This window comes from Hylaeus volcanicus, chromosome 5, assembly GCF_026283585.1.
Source record: "Hylaeus volcanicus isolate JK05 chromosome 5, UHH_iyHylVolc1.0_haploid, whole genome shotgun sequence".
Classification (NCBI taxonomy): domain Eukaryota; kingdom Metazoa; phylum Arthropoda; class Insecta; order Hymenoptera; family Colletidae; genus Hylaeus; species Hylaeus volcanicus.
This window is the reverse complement of record NC_071980.1, coordinates 17,709,133-17,721,347: the sequence shown is the minus strand read 5'-3', so window position 1 is coordinate 17,721,347 and position 12,215 is coordinate 17,709,133. Positions and strand designations below refer to the sequence as shown.

General features: G+C 41.3%; 1 protein-coding gene across 1 annotated transcript in view; it reads right to left on the bottom strand.

Annotated features, from left to right (window-relative positions):
* Positions 1–12,215, bottom strand: part of LOC128876964 (uncharacterized) — a 426,442-nt gene that overhangs the window by 354,748 nt on the left and 59,479 nt on the right. The window lies entirely within an intron of this gene.

The following is a 12,215-nucleotide window of genomic DNA, read 5'->3' as shown; positions in this document are numbered from 1 at the left end:
CTCCTCAGTACCGACTAGATCTAAAAATTCGTTTGAAAGAGTCCAGATTGATAAATGGACATTGCTTCGAACAAATAATGGAAGGGAGAAGAAATCAGGTTTGTTTGATTCGAAGGAAAAAAGTATGTACTGCTACTAGTACAAGCATGAACTAATTCCTTTATTGGTTTACTTGTCAGATTAAAATAATAATTTATTTATTAAATACATCATGTTGGAGAAAAATTCAGTAATAATTTGTATAGTGATTTAGATGAAGTTACTTGAATCGACTAAATATTTATTCGTTTTTTTTCAAACTAATTTAACTCGTTACCCATGTATCCTTGTTCTTATGAACAAAGACAATCATCCGTTAGAATATTTCAGTGTACATCCATATGCATGCACGTAACGCTATCAAATGTAAACAATATATAGAAATTCTTCATCAATATTCACTTTCCATTTTCAACCTACTCACTTTCGCTGTATACCTACTAATTCCTGATGTGACCGATACTATAGCACAATTGTACCTCTAATCTCGTTCGCGATTAGACAGACACGGTCTTTCGATTCCGTTTCCCTGTTGCGTTCGCGGCTTTACGTTTAGCGTCCTACCTACGGACTCACCCCGAAGTTCTCTTGTTCGTTCCCTCTCGATACCGCTCGGTCGAACTGAATTACAGTCAGGTTTAACTTGGTTTACGACGAAACCCTTTCGCCTACAATGCGAAATCAGAAATATGAAGGTATAAACCCCGCGAGAACGTCGTTCGCTGGCATAATGGCAGGGCGATTTAGCTCGAACCGGGTATTCAACCGACAGAATAAAACGACACGGCGAACGTGGTTACACGAAAGATTATAAATTCTCGGTCACAGTTAACTCAAACCGTGTACCGTGTAAAAGGAGCAACGACAATGAAGATTACCCGCTGAGCAACAAATCAGCTTATAAAGCGATAATGCCATCGCCGGAGAATGAAGAGCCGGACGTGGACGGCGCGATAGAAAGTAACGATGTGCAACGATTATTCATAAAGCTGACCGCTATCGAACACGCGTATCGCGTGCTCCAACTGCGAGCGCAGAACGGGAGTGGATCAGACGGGACAGAAAGATGGAAAAGTTGTTGTAGAACGCGAGACTTGAACGTGTAGACCAAAGATTTCGAGTCCAACACAAAATTTAATTGCATCGATGTCTCTTATATGGAAGATTTCGTGGAAATTTCTTTTTTCTAAATTGAATGGCTTTAATACTAGGTAATTACATCAATGCATTATATATAAGTCGTCGTGCCAAACATAGCTTTCTAATAAACCGCTCCTGAGAAGTGAAACAAAACGGAGATCAACATATATACACGAACATGTACATATGTACACGCCATGTACAACATCACATACGTATACAAGTAAATATAATAAAAATAGATGCACCCACGTGGATTCACCCAACGCCCACGGCCGTGCGGTCTGCCACACGCTATAACCAGCTCGCTAATTGCATTCGATAACAATCGCCAAAGCGAAAAAGTCCGTTAAAAGGTACGGAAATCGATGAAAATCGTACCGACCTATCACGTCCCATTTCTCCGCGCGATCTAAGATCGGCGGTCGTCTAGCCGAGTAAACTGGTTCGATCGTACGATTCGAAAACCAGTTCTGCGATGGGCATGGACGATCCGTCTTGTTCACCTGCACGCAGACACCGTACGGCCAGCGTACGGACACGCTCGTTAGCACGTGCGTGTATATACACGATATCTCAGATTCGAGATCCGATTATTCGCCCATGAGAGGAAACAGCCTGAACGAGGAGGCCAGACCGAGATCGGGGCACTGCGGTTTAAACCGGTAGTTCCCCGGGTCGTTTGCTGCGTGTACGTACGCGTAATGCGACGCCAGACAGTCGGTCGACAAGAGGAAAACATTGCGCGCCCGAAGGAGCAGCGCGAGGAGATCGAGGATCCGCCTCGCGAGCTCCAGTCCTATTTCCGTCGTGCAAATATTTTTCGAGACAACCGACACCAACTAGCCAGAACCATGTTACTCGTTCGCGAGGCAACAGAGGTTGGAATCATTTCTTTTTTATGTATGTAATTTGTCACTGTCAAAATAGAATAATAAAAAATGGTTAGGAATATTGTTAAAGATCCTTGTGACACTTGAGGCATGTGTTTGAAGGATGGAAAGTATTCTTAAGTCTTTAGGGTTGGGTGGTTTGGTTAGAAACTGACCTTAGCCTTTGCTTAGAACTTCATGCTTGGGAATGTGAGATTTTATCATCAGTAAGTGATTCGTTTTATAATTGAATGAGTAATGGATTTGTAACTCTGTTCAGCTCGAGTTTTATTTATGCTTAGTTAGATCTTCGTGCATGGGAATATGAGATTTTATCATGACTAAGTGATCCGTTTTATAATTAAATAAGTAATGGATTTGTAACTCTGTCCAGCTTGACTTTTACTTTAATTTTAACCCTCTGCGTTCCTACGTTGAGTAAGGGTAAACAAAAATGTACTAAATTAAGAAAATTTGGACTGCGAAGGGTTAAATAATGTACCTCGGTTGTAAAGAGTGTATTGCTTTGGTGTCGTGGTCCCACGTAAGTAAAATTAGAACATTCGGAAGGTAAATAAATATAACTATCGTTACACCCAAGTTTCGATAGAGTATTTGAAGAGATCTAGCATCGAGTAACTTGGAGCCTTATTTTCATCTTCATTTCCCTCTCGATCCGTCTAACCGAGCGGAGGATTAATGGCTTCGAGAGAGGATTTCCGTAAAAGTCGCGGAACAATGGCCAACGGTAAACAATCTGTGGGATATCAAGAGAGGGTGGCGAGGGTGGGTACCGCGGTTATGGTCGATACTACTCCACGCGCACGTACGATATGCGGATGCTGAAAAGAATCACCGACTACCGTTTGTTCCTTTGCGCGTAGGAGTGACGATATCCCCCCTCGATGCGATGGGAAAAAAAGAAAATGACGGCACCGGTGGTCCTTGACAATGAACTGGTTTTCGGGTCCTGGCGTCGAACCAGTTGCACGCCGAACGAAAAAGAAGAAGCATCGACCGGATGGTATTGACTGAATAAGTTTCCACGTAGTTTTGGTAGTGGCCAACTGAAAACTTTCCTCGTAACCGATTAGAAATTAAGATAAGAAGATATTCTTTCGATTTAGGCTAACCACCCCGAAGGAGACCTCGAAGGGGTCCCAAGTATTACACGTTTTGGACAATAGTTTAATTTCTGGAATGATGAATGAAATTAAAAGTTTTTCTTTATTAACATTTCCTTGAAGATGTTCTATGTCGCATATCGATTAGCAACCTTATGAAAAATAACCCCTGTAAAGTTTGCTCCATAAATTATTATACTTTCTTATTAGGAGCATCCAATAACCTGCGCAGCTTCCGCTCTATTCAGACTCTGTATTAATTAATTTATAAGCCAGGAAATAACTCCATCTTTCAAAATAAATAAAATTCACGTGAAAGAGAATTAAGTGCAGTAAACTAAATGAAGTAAGCTACTTAAAAAAATCAAAATTACGAGAGTAATCAGTTGTAGCCTCAGAAGTCTCCCTATCCTTAAAACAAAATTGCATTAATACAAAACCTCGACTCTGACAATTCTATATACGTGTAACTTCATTCCCAATTTGTTCGCGTTACGTAAAGAAAGTTGGAACGTCTAGATTCTTTAACGTTCAAGGAAAGCTACGGCTCACACTTTCCCCGGAATAACCTGTGAAATTTCCTGTTAGATAAATCTCTAGGATTTCGCAGATAAGACCGTGCACTATTTATACAGATAATTCTCGACTGAACGAAGGATTTATATGCTGCAATTTGGAGGAATCGCGAGGTTGAATCTGTGACTCATCGACAGTTGCTATTACGGCCCAAGAAATCACGCTTTGCGCGTCGTCGCGTTCCTCTCGTTCGTCTCGTTCAAAGATGGGGAAAAAATGTTAATTCGGTAATGTATGACGAAAAGGGCAACATATATACAACGAAACAATTATTTAAATAAGATGAATTAATTGTAATTCAAGCTTCGTTGAACAAAGGCAAGTACGACAAAGACAAAAGGAACATCTTTTGAATGAATGTATGCTATCTACATGTGCCCAGGGGAGCTTAATTAATGTTCACCCTCGTACAACAAAACCGCACAGAAATTTTGTTTTTAAATGAACGTGTGCTGCTCGCACTTTCTCAAAGAAGCTTAATTAAACTGCGCCACGCATATAATTAGTGGCTGATGCTCAAAGGCAAAAAGAAAACAACCAGTAATGTTTCAGTTACCTCTCTTGTTAACTCTGCATTTGTTTAATTTGCATAACGTAATTTCGCGATGTAACTCGAAATGTTTAAAATATAATTTGCATGACGTTTATTCAAAATAAATTCTAAAATACTATTTTACCCAACAATGGATTTTATTCTTCATTCGAATGCATATTAGTTTTGCCCATCTTCAGTTACTGTTTTAGGAAATGCAAACGAAGATTGAACGACAAAGAAATTTACGTTCCGTAAAGGACGTTAGTCATTACACGGGTACATATATTCGTTACACTCCGTGCTCCGTGAATAAAGAGCGTCGAGCATCGAGACAATGAGTACAACTTCCATTTATCGGGGTTCGTGGGTGTGCAAATTTGCGGGCAGCCGTGAATCGCGAAAATAAACTCCTGCGAAGAATCATGCGACCTCAATAACCGTCGCTTAATTTCTATTTACTCCAACGCCGACGTCAATTGTTGAACGAAAACAATCTGAGCGAAAATGCGATTCGCGTAGGGAAATGAAACATTAACGGTATAATTATTCGTGCAAACGCCAAGAAATGAGAAAAACATTCTCATGTCGGCAGTTAATGAGGAAAAAGGAGACTATGAAAATGGGAATAAAATATTTCTTTACGAGAGAAACTCGTAATCAAAAGATTAGAAAATGGAGAAATTGAAAATCGTTTTACTCGATATTGATTGATGCCGAAGCAAAACTGAAGAATTCTATGACATAGAAAGTGAGGAAAATAGATGTAAACATTGCTTTTTCATATTTTTGCGGGATTCGAGAAATGTATAGATTAGATCTGATTAATTTGACTTTCGAGAAACACAATTTTGGCTACTACTACAATAATAATGAACGAAACGAAAAGGTTAAAAGGGAAAGTACTTATTTGTTCTACCAGCAACACAAATATTTGGTGGCTCTGGAGCCATGAAGTCTCAATATTTACAACATCCATATCCGTTGTTACAATGTTTTCAAACAAATATACCATCGTGCAAAAGTTTCCGATCAGTTAACCCTCTAATTTTGTCTGAAAAGGATGAAGCAAAGTTTGGACAACATAGAAACAGAATGATACCAAGAATTCCCTGCACAAAAATAATTCCTAATAAAAATCTAAAACGAGTAACATTTACAATCCTAATGATAAGCACTTGGCACATTGCGTGTCGCGTGGCGTCAGATTTTTACCGCGAGATTTTCAGCAAACATTCGAATAAAAGAACGCGTTCCCCTTGATGCCGCATAGTTCCAAGTTTTAATGGGGGAACCGTATTTAGACACCTGTCGGGGAATTCTTCGCGGAATGTCACCGGCGGAGATGCACGCGGTCGCGGAAACACGAGCACAGAGGCGAGAACCAGAATACAGGAACTGAAGAGGGGAAGAAGACGCGACGCATTACATAATAGTTGGCAGTTGGCATAGTTCTCGAGCACAGGACGGCCGCTTATTCACGGACGGAGAACTCGCACGAGAGTCACGAGACGATGAGGCTAAGGGCGCGTTCACACGCCGCTTCTTCGATAGACGTGCCCCCCAAATGACTGTCGAGGGAAATGAATTTCTGCATCGAGAATACTCAGCCGCGAACCTATGCCAGCGACTCGAACGGGATATAATATTATTAATAAAATGGGAATTTGGGTAACATTGTTAATTTAAAGTAAAACTGAAGTGGTATGGATTAGATAGTATACATAGAATTAGAGATTATTTTACTCTTTTTGTGATAACTCGGTTAAAGGAGACGTAACGAATCCTTTGTAAGAGACGCGGAAGCTCCCTGTCTAAGAGACGTGTCACTTCTTTTTTCCGTTTCTTGCAAGGCGAGTGAATCTTCTGTTTGGAGAGAGTGACTGAACTCATCGACGTCTAAGAGACGTAGTCTGGACATGAATCCATAAACAGGGTCCATGAATTCTTAGACGGGGTTCATTGTATTCCTCTGGCTAAATTAAAATGTTATATCACTATACAAAGATATTTTACCTCGCACTATCTAATAAATGAAATATTAAACACAAACCAATAGAAACTGCATCTTTATCATTAATTTAATAATCAACACATTATAAATTGAACTCTGATTCCTGAAAAATCAATTTACTCCAAACCCCATCTCATTACCCTACGAAATCAATAACAAGAACCTCTCAGATTATTCAATAAATTCACGAATAACATCCACGAACTTATCCAAAGATCACTTATACATTTTTCTATAATTAAAGTCCCGAGTGAAAGTAAGAAATGCGATTCCGTTTCTACGGAAATCGTTTCAGTTTGCCAATCGTCTCCCGATATTTCTCCCTATCGACGTTCCATCTACTCCAGCATTTCCGCGCTGAACCCGACGAGTCTTCCTACGCTCGCTGGCAAACTCGTCTGGCTCGCATGCGCTAAAAGGCCGTTTGCTCGAGCAATGCTTTAAACGTGTACCGTCAGTAATACACACGAGACACGTTACGCGCGAGTACACGCTGCGAACCGCAGAGGGACAAACGAACGGACGCTAGATGAAAGGAGCTCGTGCATTTAGACGCGTGGGATCCGTCTGAGGCTACACCTTCGATATATCCGCGAGCACACACGTGTGTGATCGATTTCTCGACGGGAACGCACATGCAGCCAGCAAGTTTCGTCTCTATAGTTCGATACAGCACAAGCGCTTTCGAAATGTACGCTTATCGATCGTCTCTATCGCGTAATATCATTGAGAAGGAATCGTTTGGACGATTCGCCTACGGAATGGGCAGGCTGGGTCGCTTTTGACCCGGGTGGAGGCATAATTAAGGTGTTGCAAAGTGGTAACATGGAGGGGTTTGTGTTTTGTGTGGAATGCTGGTAGAGTTTTGGAAAATTAGAAAATTTCTGAGCTGGAGTGATAATACTCGTTTACGAGATGCGGAGGCTGGGTCATTTTTGACCCGTTTGAAGGTGTTCGATATACTGCAAAGTAGTCACATTGGACATTTCGTTTATTGTACAATATATATTATATGAAATATAATCAGACCTATAAGTATTCGCACCCTCTATATTTATTGAAGAAATTTGTCCAATTTAAATGATTGCTTCATGATTCCAAATAAATTTGTAATTGTAAATGGGGGAAGCTTGTCGTTTAAATTAGACAAATTTCTTCGATATATGTAGAGAGTACGAATACTTATGGGACTAACTGTATATATTACTCTTGAGTAATATTACCCTTTAACAAATATATTCCATTAATAAATTCAAATTTTACCCATCTACCCAAATTTAATTTTTACCACTCCTGGAGTTTCCAAAATTGCTCTTTGCACTAACAATTTGACCAACGATCCCGATCAGCGTATATTAAAATTGTCTCCTTATTATCGCGAAAGTAATCTATCAATTCACGTGAAATCGCATCGCACACGAATTCGAGAGTTTGCTTTATAATACAGCAATCTGCAGACTAAATAAGATCGCGATGGTAATGCCCAAGATCGTGTTACCGATCGCAAAAAGGAAACCGTGGTGGAAGGAGTAGGCGGCGAGTGGAAAAACAAAAACAGGAGGAGAAAGTGGGTCCAATTTTACAAGACCACCGATGTAAAGACGTCGAAACGGGCACGGACTGCCGGCTAATAGCACGTAATCGATAATAATCGAATATCGGAGCGAGGCTCGAAACGAGGCGGCGCGCCAAAGTGGCCGGTATAAATAATTTAATCTCCTCGGTGTGCTTGCCAGAGGTTGGCGATCCCTCCGACTTCACTCGGGCGGATCTCGTCTGGAGAGGAAACGCGCGAACGTTTCTGCTTGTACCTACAACTTGTACGCGCGAGAGAATAAGCTCACCGAAAATAGATCTCATCTCCCTGAACTATCCTTCCGTCTCGCTTTCCCCCCCGCCGTCGTTGTTCCTCCAAGCTTCCCGTTTTCCTCGGTTCCTTCCACCTCCCGAAGGAAAACTTCCTCCTCTTTTGTGTTATGTTAAATAACGTGCGTCCACAATCAGAAAGTTTCAAGTACGGGGGAGTCCAGCTGACTCCAGCTGAATTCTACTTTGGTGGTCCTCTGTCGCGGCAGGGGAACGTTCAGAGGAGCTCGTTAGGATAGTTTATTAAATAATTCTGCCCGGACGACGAGTACCGTCACGACTTTGTAACGATGCTTCGCGAAACGAGCTTGTTTGATAAATGGAATTTATTCTCATACTGATGTGAAAACTAAAATTTTTATGGAGAGATTTTTGTGACCAGAGATTATTTGGGGGATTGTCTGACGTGCAGCCCTTAAGTAGGTATGTGGGGGTTTAATGGTTCCCCAATTCCTGTAAATTATATTAGGCATTCATTGCACAAATCGATTAACTCCATAAAACAAAAAGTTGAGAAATGCGATCAAAATGACCTCTTAAATAAATTATTTATTATTCAATAGCCAAAACAATTTTGTCGTTCAATGGTGCTAATCGTTATAATTCAAGAAAGTTATAATAAATACAAAAATTTATACCAAGTGCTTTGACACTTAAATCTAAGATTTGTCAAAAAATGGAGTTAATCGATTTCTGCAGTGAACGGATCCTATGCTGGTTGATACGCAGTCGTAAAATTATTAGAAGCACCGAGGAGAAAGGAAGATTATTGTTTCGAGGAAGCTACGCCATTTGATAGATGAACTCGCGTGGCCAACTAACGATTTAAGATCGGTATGTATATTTTCTAAAATAAATCATAAAGATACTTGACGGTTGGTCTCGGTTTCATCGAACTTGGTCCAAGGACCGACGTTCATGTATACAAATACATTGCGTAACGCGAACCGAGAATTTCATGCAAATTTATGGTATCGAGGAAAGTATCGGCGGAAGACGGTTGATTTATATGCGGCTTTGCTTTCGCGGAAACTGCTGAGCATGATCTTGGCGTTCGTCGCGCGATTATACGCGAACGATCCCCGATACTTGATATTCACAAGTGAATCGAAGTGTTTCTACGCCCGCGATTTGCATTTCGCTAGCGTAACTCGAGATGATTTACAAGTGCTCCGCAACCCTGAGGACCGTCGAATAAAAAGATTTTTTTTTTATTAACTTTGCTAATAGATTCCGGAAGATTTCCTGGTAGCTTGAACTCGATTATCGCAATTTATAATAATACTACAGTGAATGGAAACTCAAGGGTGATTCTATTTCATGTACCATTATGCAATACTTAGCTATTCAATTCACATTAATTCCTAATGAACGTGCTCCGCAACCTAGCCTTTGTTTTAAATGCTTATATTAGGTCATCCTATATGTTCGTGCTGAAGACTGTGTCAATATTTAATAAAAAGAAACTATAAAAATTGTATAATGGCGCTATAATGATTATGTCAGGAAGGTTAGAAAATATTGTAAAATGAGAGAGATTTCCTTTTTTTTATAACACTTAAGAGTATGTTTCATATATTAATTTAAGTAGCAGAAGCATAAGTGGCATGAACTTTTAGGAGGACCTAACAATTGTAATTTTATTTGGAAAATCGAGAACGATTCACGCCACCCCATAGAGTATCACAAGACTAGCAGAGCTCGCCCAAGAAATCACTCGATCTGTGCAAATGTTTCCACAATCGATAGGGACGTATGATTTACCTTACAATGATCCAGGTAGATACTGGATAGACGCAGGGCAAGGATTACCCTGGTGTTTCGAAGCGCACACGACGTAGACGTAGATAGTACGTGTTCGGGAGTGTACACAGCGACAGTTCCGTACTTCCTATAAAGAGAGGGGAATATCGTGTTGGCATGAGCATTAATTCTGGATAGACGCCAGGAGCTCGGTAAAGGCAGCTGGGAACCTGGTACACGGCCAACCACCGGCCGATTAATTAAATTTTACGATTTAACCGGCAATCCGCGCTTCCTCCCATCGCTCGGAAAGAACCGTGGCCAGATAAACGAGGTGTTCGATAGGATTCCGCTTTAAGCAGGAAATATCAATAGGACCCGTAGCTTCCGTAAGGATTACACCCTGTAATCCTCGAAACCGAAAAGCGAGATAGCTCGGGAGGCGCCTCGGATCTGTGTTGTACTTTTTTAGGGACAACGTCGACTGCAACGTCGAGACTTTATTGTATCAAAAGGATTCACGCAAAGTATATAATAATTTCTTCTTGAGTTACATTTACTTAGATGCTGTCTGAGTTATTTAATTCAATGGAAAGATCCTGTTCGTTTTTTGGGGCTCCTGGCTATTTAACTGGCAAGTTAGATTGCTGAGGAGGACCCAAATTATGCTATTGCAATGTAATGTTTGATTTAAAAGAAGTATCAACATTTTTGATTGTTATAAAACAGAAAGGGTCTTGTTTGGACACCAACATTGAACTCGGAAGCTACCAAAGTGCAAAAGAATGTTATTACCGTGTGGTACCGAAAGGGTTTGCGCAAGTCTGCAACGCGAAAGTGGAAAGTCAGGATTAAATTCACATGAGACCCACTGCAAGTTTCAAGCTTGATTTAGCGAATACTCTAGAATCGAATTTGAATTTTCTGAAGGAGCCGTCCCCTGGCCACTCGATTTAGCAAAGATCAGATAAAACGTCCACGGTCTACTTGAGAAAGTCCCGAGTTTTAACGAACCTCTGGTTGAAGGAGGTCCGAATTCAAGAACGAGCCGGCAAACGTGAGAGGAAACGAGCTGGAATTTTGTAGGTCATGGAGAAAATGGTGGGAGAGAGAGAGAGAGAGGAACAGAAGAAAGCACCGACGTCGTGAAACAAAGGGACCTGGTCCGACCTGACCGGCTTAGTAATTGTCTAGATTCCTGGTTTTCTTCCCGTATTCTTTGTCTTTTGGTCCATTTGCAGCGTCCTTCTCAATCAAGCTTCGTGTCATTAACAACTCCCCCTGCGCCAAACGTCCCAAAGTCATGTCGGTGATGGATTATCTTCGCGATCACGGGATTGCGAGGCAAGATTATGCTATCATTCCAGTTCTACAGAAATGACATTCAAGCTTGAGTACTGAACAATAATTAACTAAGTATTGAATAGAAGAGACTTGAATTTTGTATAACAACCCCTGAGGATATGCTAAAGTAATTACCATAAATCTACTATTAGAATTGCAACCAGAAACAATGCATAGTATAATTAAAGACACTGTACCATGAAATTCTGAGATTTACCAAATAGTGACAAGGACTCAAGGGTCTCAAGACACTCGAATCGTAGAAATAACCACCCCTAGCACAACAAAATTAACTTCCCTTAAAGATTGAATTGTTCTGCACCAATCCGTGAATGCGTTCCCTGCGAGACAATTCGCACACGCACACAGTCGCGAATTTTCATTAACGATGTAAATTTAACTCGCAAGGTCGCACGGTGGGACGTGTCGGTCGCCCGCGGCATTTTCGTCTCTCGCAGCGTCCACTTCGCGGAGATGACTCGAACCTGACAGCGAGTAGTCAAGTGGGGCGTCGGTTTGCGTTCTCACGTGTGCTGGCATTTGCACCGTTTATGGCATGTACATACACGGAGAGCGGGCGCACGTGCGTCTCCATGCGCAATTTTTCTTTTTCACCGTCGCGCACAATACACGCATTAGCCTGTTACGCAACCGCCGCGTTATGTGGGTCGTAGTAACGCTGTCGCAGTCGTGAGTCGCGACGACACGCGACTCCAAACACGCGTGCACACGCACGAATACGCGGATCGACCGTGTCGAGGTGCCATTCGAGTGGAAACACAGACTGCTGGGGTTAGCAATCCAAGTTCCTTCTGTTTGAGCAGTCGCATACTTTGGGAATTCAAGTACTTGGCTATTCGAATAATGCTTGAATACTTGAGGATTCAAGTATAATTTGGAGTAGTTCTCTATTCAAGCACGATTTGGAGTAGTTGTCTATTCAAGCACGATTTGGAGTAGTTGTC